A 5,111-nucleotide genomic window follows, 5' to 3' on the forward strand; every position below is an offset into this window, starting at 1 on the left:
ACCTCATGTAGACTCTGCACCTGGCTACCTAAGTGCCACGGGATGCCCCACAGTCAAGTGGGTGAGGGGTGGTTAGGGAGAGGGAAATGAAAGGGGGTGACATGCCGGGCCACACAAGGCACCCCACGACCCAGTTCCACGCCACTCCACCCGGCGTCCAAGCGCCTACCAGGGATCTCCGCATCGTCAGGTTTTTACTATCTATACATCCGAGGGCCTGTTGGGATCCGAAAGGCTGGGCAAAGTCTGCAGAGGCTTTAAAGTGATCCCGAGGAGCTCCTACCTAAGGCGTTTAGTGCTGCCCACGGCTCCCCAACTGCGCCTGGTTGGTGCTGCCCGGGTCCCAAGTGCCCCCAGGCCCCAAGCTCTCGCAGTCCCGCTCCCACGGTCGCGGCAGGACTGACCCAAGAGTCCACCAAGAAGCCTCTAGCCCACCGAGTCGAGCTGTTCGGAGGGAACGGGGTCCGGAGTCCCCCAGGAGGTGCCTCTCCACAACCTTCTGCGCTGACACGGGGTCGCCTCGTCTCCAGAGACGAAGTCTGCAGCCCCCTTAGACTTGACTTTTCATTTGGGTTGGGGAGGGGATAGGAGGCTAGTGGAGGTGCCGGAACCGCCCCCTTCCCCCCTCCCGCCCCCGGGTGCTCTGGGCTCTACGCACAGACCTGTCCGCCCTGCACCTGCCGGGGGCCAGGACGCAGGGTTAGGACTCAGTGGCAGCCGCGTTCCGGCCCGGATCCCCTCAACTGCCGCCGCGGCCCGCAAGATCTCTCAGCGCGCGGAGGCCGGCCCAGCCTCAGCCCCAGGCCCCAGGCATCTCCCTCCTGCCCGGCAGCAGACTCGGGGGGCGCTGCACTCGGCAATGCAGCCTGAGCGCAAAGTCTGCGCGCCGCGTGGGAGACGCGGGCGGGAGGGGGCGCGTGGCGCTGGTGTTTTTCTTTTCAGAACCTTTCGACTTCACTACAAAGTTTCTTAGTAGGCGCCTGGGCCCCGGGGTCGGAGCCTCCCACCGCCGCTCCTTCCTCTCCCTCCTCACGGCCCCCAGGAGCCGAGCGAGACGGAGCCTCCGGCCGCCGAACTTCACCTCCCCCTGCGGGGACCCCGGCGCCCCGAGCGCCGCCCTCCTCACCCCGTCCCCAGGCTCCGCGGGGGTGCTTCTCCCCGGGGCGAAGCTCGCCGGCCGGGCGCATTGGAAGGAGACACCCGCTGCCTCCCGAGGAACTCCTAATACCATCCATACAGCTTTAATGCGTTTATAATTCGATAAGTGATTTCAATTTGAAATTGTTAGTAACTAATTTTATGGGTAATTTTTCCACATCAAATATTTAAGCATCAGATTAAGGGAGCCAGTTCCGACACAGGATAATAAGGGGGTTTCCCCCCCACCCCCCGCGGCCCCCCGCCTCCCTCGGATTCCTACCGAGTCGTTTTTCCAAATCCCCAAAAGATGGCAGTCGAAGCCGACGTTCTTCTTTTCCTGCGGCCCTGCGAAGGGAGGGGCAGAAGGAGGGAAGAGGGAAGGAGCGAGAGAAAGGGGGGGTGAGGGAGCGAGCGGCAAAGGGAGAAGGAAAGAGACAGGAGAGAGGAGAGGGAGAGACTAGACGTTGCACGGACTTTTCAAAAGTCATTCTTTCACACATGTCTAATATAGGCGAGAAGCAGTGGTGAATTTCCTGGAAATGTCCTGGCAGAAAAGAAAGCCAAAAAACGTGCCTTGTGGGCTCAGAGCAGAGGATGTGAGAAACTCAGCACTTTCAGGCTAACCCCTCCATTCAGAGCAGAAGCAGGACAGGAGAGCCTGGCTTTTTGGCATTTCTTTGTATTTAACATTATATACATACTGTACAACTCAGAGGCTGTTTCCTCCACAGGACTCTGCCAGTTACCTAATGGGGGGGTGAGGAAAGGTGATGGGTGGGGGGCGGACTGCTGTGGGCGGAGGGGAGGCTGGGGCCAGAAGCGGATGAATTGCAGACCAGTTGCCAAAACTTTTTTTTTTTTCCCTGCTGCTGCGGCTGCGGCTGCCTTTGCTGCTGCCTTTGCTTTGAATGTGGGTAACTAGGAAACAGCAAGCCGTCTGAGAAGACGGAATTTCCAACGTGTAAAATGTTCTTAACGGAACCATTGAGCGAGTGCAATAAGGCGTGAGGGGGAACTAATCTTCCCATTTAAATGTTTGTGGCAATTTTATCTAAATGAATTTTAATGCTAAACGAGGGTAATTCCCCATTTGTAGCGCGTTTACTTCTCTTTCCTGTGCTTCTAAAGCAGTCGAACATCATGCAATGAACAATAACAATAAAAATACTGTCAAGGCATATTATTCATTTCGAATGTGTTATAATTACAGCTGATTAAATATGATAGGAGAATTTTCTTAATTTTTTCGGAAAAATATTTAAATCATATTAAAAAGTAGTCTCATTCAACCGGCGCGCCCCCTCCCCAAATAAAAATAAAAAGCAGGTACAATTGCGTGCCCTTGTTTAGAAGAGGGCGTTTTGTTTTTGCCTTTTAAGAAACATCAAAAACGCTCTCAGCACCTCTATTATTTCCCTCTTTCGGTTAAGTGTCCTCAATAACCTCCGAGCTGGCTCTGAAATTTACAAGAGGAAAAGCTAAAATAGCATTAAGGGGGAGGTGGGGGTGTCCAGGCAGGGGGAAAAAGGACCCGCCAGAGAGCAAAGCTCTCACAAAACAGGCACGCAGAGGGGGGAACGCAGGGAAAGAACACAGTTTGTTTTATTTTTTTCTAATTCACTGAACACTAATGATCTTGAGTCTTCGTAGCCTCCATATTCCCTAATTCTTCTTCACTCGGACCCCCCTCCTTCTCCCAGGGCCTGCCCCCACCGCCCTTTCTCCTTCCTCCCCTTTCTTTCCCTCCCCCACCCTGCAAGAGCTTCCTCAAGAATAAAGACTGAAAATAACCAACTCACCCAGGCATGTACTGGAGAGGAGGGGCAAATGGCTGGTTAGTGTATAAAGTTTATTATTAATTTTGAAAGTAAATAAATGGTTGTTAACGGCTAGTAACCACCTATCAAGAGAGAATTATTTCACGAATATGGACTATTTATGTAGACGAAGAACTGCCACTGGGTCCGAATGGCAAACTGAAACAATCCCCTCGATGGGGTGGGGGCGGGGTGGGGCGGAGGGCGCTGCGTGCGAGGCTGCAGAAGGTTGAGCCTCGCTCTCTTTCTCCGGATCCACGTGTTTAGGAACCAGGCCCCATAAACAAAAGGTGAGAGAGTGCACGGCCGCTCCAGCAGGTGAGTCAGTCAATCACACGCCACCTAGTAAACCCAACCCACAGCTGGTTTCTCTTTTCAAATAGAAAATAGAATTGTTCAGAGCGGGTTTATAGGGTGACACGGGCCTGAATGTCAGGCTTGAGTTTAAAGCACTCTCCTTCGACCCATCCTTTGTTTACAAAGCAATCACTACTAAAAGCCTGATTTTTTAAAAACGAATTTGCCTTAATTAAAATATTTGTATATTTTCCTTAGCTTTGGGAAGCACTTTTTATAGCCGCAATTTTATTTCAATAAAATTATAAGCTATTCCAGCTTAAACATGTTATTTTGTACCATTTAGCTGGCTGCCATGCCGAAATTCTGTACAGCTGTTCTGGAAAATTGGTTAATAACCAGTTTGATCCAATGAGAACATAGAGCATATTTATAAAAATTAGATTTTTGAAGTCTGGTCTCTTCATTCATGTAGTTAATTTCCTAATAAACATACACTGCTCATCCTAGGTAACATCCTTGGTCAAAGCCGTAACTCAGTCCTTTAGGTTTGCCATCATGTGCAAGAATAATTTCACTGATATTAGATGAGTAATTCTGTTGGCTGTAATCTGAGTCTACAGTTAGTTTAGTGCCCTTAGGCCTTAAATTTGCTGATATTAGGAGTTCATTAAGTCAGCTTAAAGAAATCAGTGACGATTATTAAATAATTTACTTTGTGGTTCAAATTTTCAAATGCATATATATCTTAGGGAGCTAAAATTAGTTTTATATTTACTGCGTTCATCATGAAAATTTGGGGGGGCAGTAAACAAATTTTTCAAGCAGTGGAGTCAGCATGACAAAAATAATCTTGTTTTTATTTTAGATTCAGATTTCATTACTGCACTCAAACAACTACAACTGGGCTTGGCGTTATGATACAATCCAAACTGTTTCCGTCAGAAACGCTAAGACTCAGTGTGCGATGATTGTTATTAATAATTAGCTCCTTGGTTTCTTGATAGAAAAAGGCTATCAACAAGCATTTGTTTATCCACAACAAAAAGTATAATTAGCTTATCCCACTTAGTAAATCTTGTATGCATGCCAACTCATACCAAACTGCTACTTTTACAAAAAAAAAAAAAAAATTGCAATAATACAGTTCATTTTTCCAGTCCTTTTTGCACAAAATTTATTTACAATGTCTACATAAATGCTCCAAGGTGGGACTATGGAAAAATACACACATGACCGATGCTTTGCTCAGAAATAAAGTCAACATATTAAAAATAAATCTTCAGTCTATGTTTTTGAGCTGCATGAAACAGGAAGTGATGTATAAGGTGGTGGTTGTTGCATGGGGACAATGATGCTTGATGTGACAATTAGGCTTCTAAACACACGGCCTTTGGGTTTCCATGCCTCCTCCTACCAGTCTCCTTAAGACACTGCCTGCAACAGCTGATTAATCATTGTTGATGACTGCAGTTTTTCCCATCCTTCCCGATTTACATCTGTTCAGGCCAATTCAAATATGGTGAGTAAATGAATTAGACATGCAAATTCAAGCCCCAGGCTAGAGAGAGGGAGAGAGAGAAAAAGAGAGAGAGAAAGAGAGAGCGCGCGCATGGCTGAAATCCTAGGCGAGAAGAAAGATTCTTCTGCCTGATAGTTATTTTAATGCTCTAAAAATCCTGCAAGTCAGACCTTCCTGTCCCTTGCAGGATAACTGTAAGGCTTTTTAATGTAAGGAGGCTTCTGGAGGAAGTGAAGAGCTATGGAAACAACACACATAGTGTGGAAAAATTTCACATTTTTTTTAAAAAATCTATAAGAAACAACGTAATATGGATAACAGTATAATAGCATTTA

At 47.6% G+C, this 5,111-nt stretch overlaps 1 protein-coding gene and 1 pseudogene across 3 annotated transcripts in view; both read right to left on the minus strand.

The window, feature by feature from the left end:
- Positions 1-564: 564 nt before the first annotated feature.
- On the minus strand, positions 565-2,899 carry LOC148776127 (uncharacterized; annotated as a pseudogene).
- Positions 2,900-2,961: 62 nt separating this feature from the next.
- Positions 2,962-5,111, minus strand: part of MEIS1 (Meis homeobox 1) — a 148,438-nt gene continuing 146,288 nt past the window's right edge. The window contains exon 11 of one of the 3 annotated variants that reach the window (XM_088841293.1): positions 2,962-5,111. This exon is cut by the window's right edge and continues 505 nt beyond it. The gene's annotated coding sequence lies outside the window, so the exon portion shown is untranslated. The other 2 variants (XM_055400802.2, XM_055400801.2) reach the window with 2 other exon arrangements.

Source organism: Moschus berezovskii, chromosome 11 (genome assembly GCF_049115385.1).
Source record: "Moschus berezovskii isolate FMDL1 chromosome 11, NW_MosBer_1.0, whole genome shotgun sequence".
NCBI classification, from domain to species: domain Eukaryota; kingdom Metazoa; phylum Chordata; class Mammalia; order Artiodactyla; family Moschidae; genus Moschus; species Moschus berezovskii.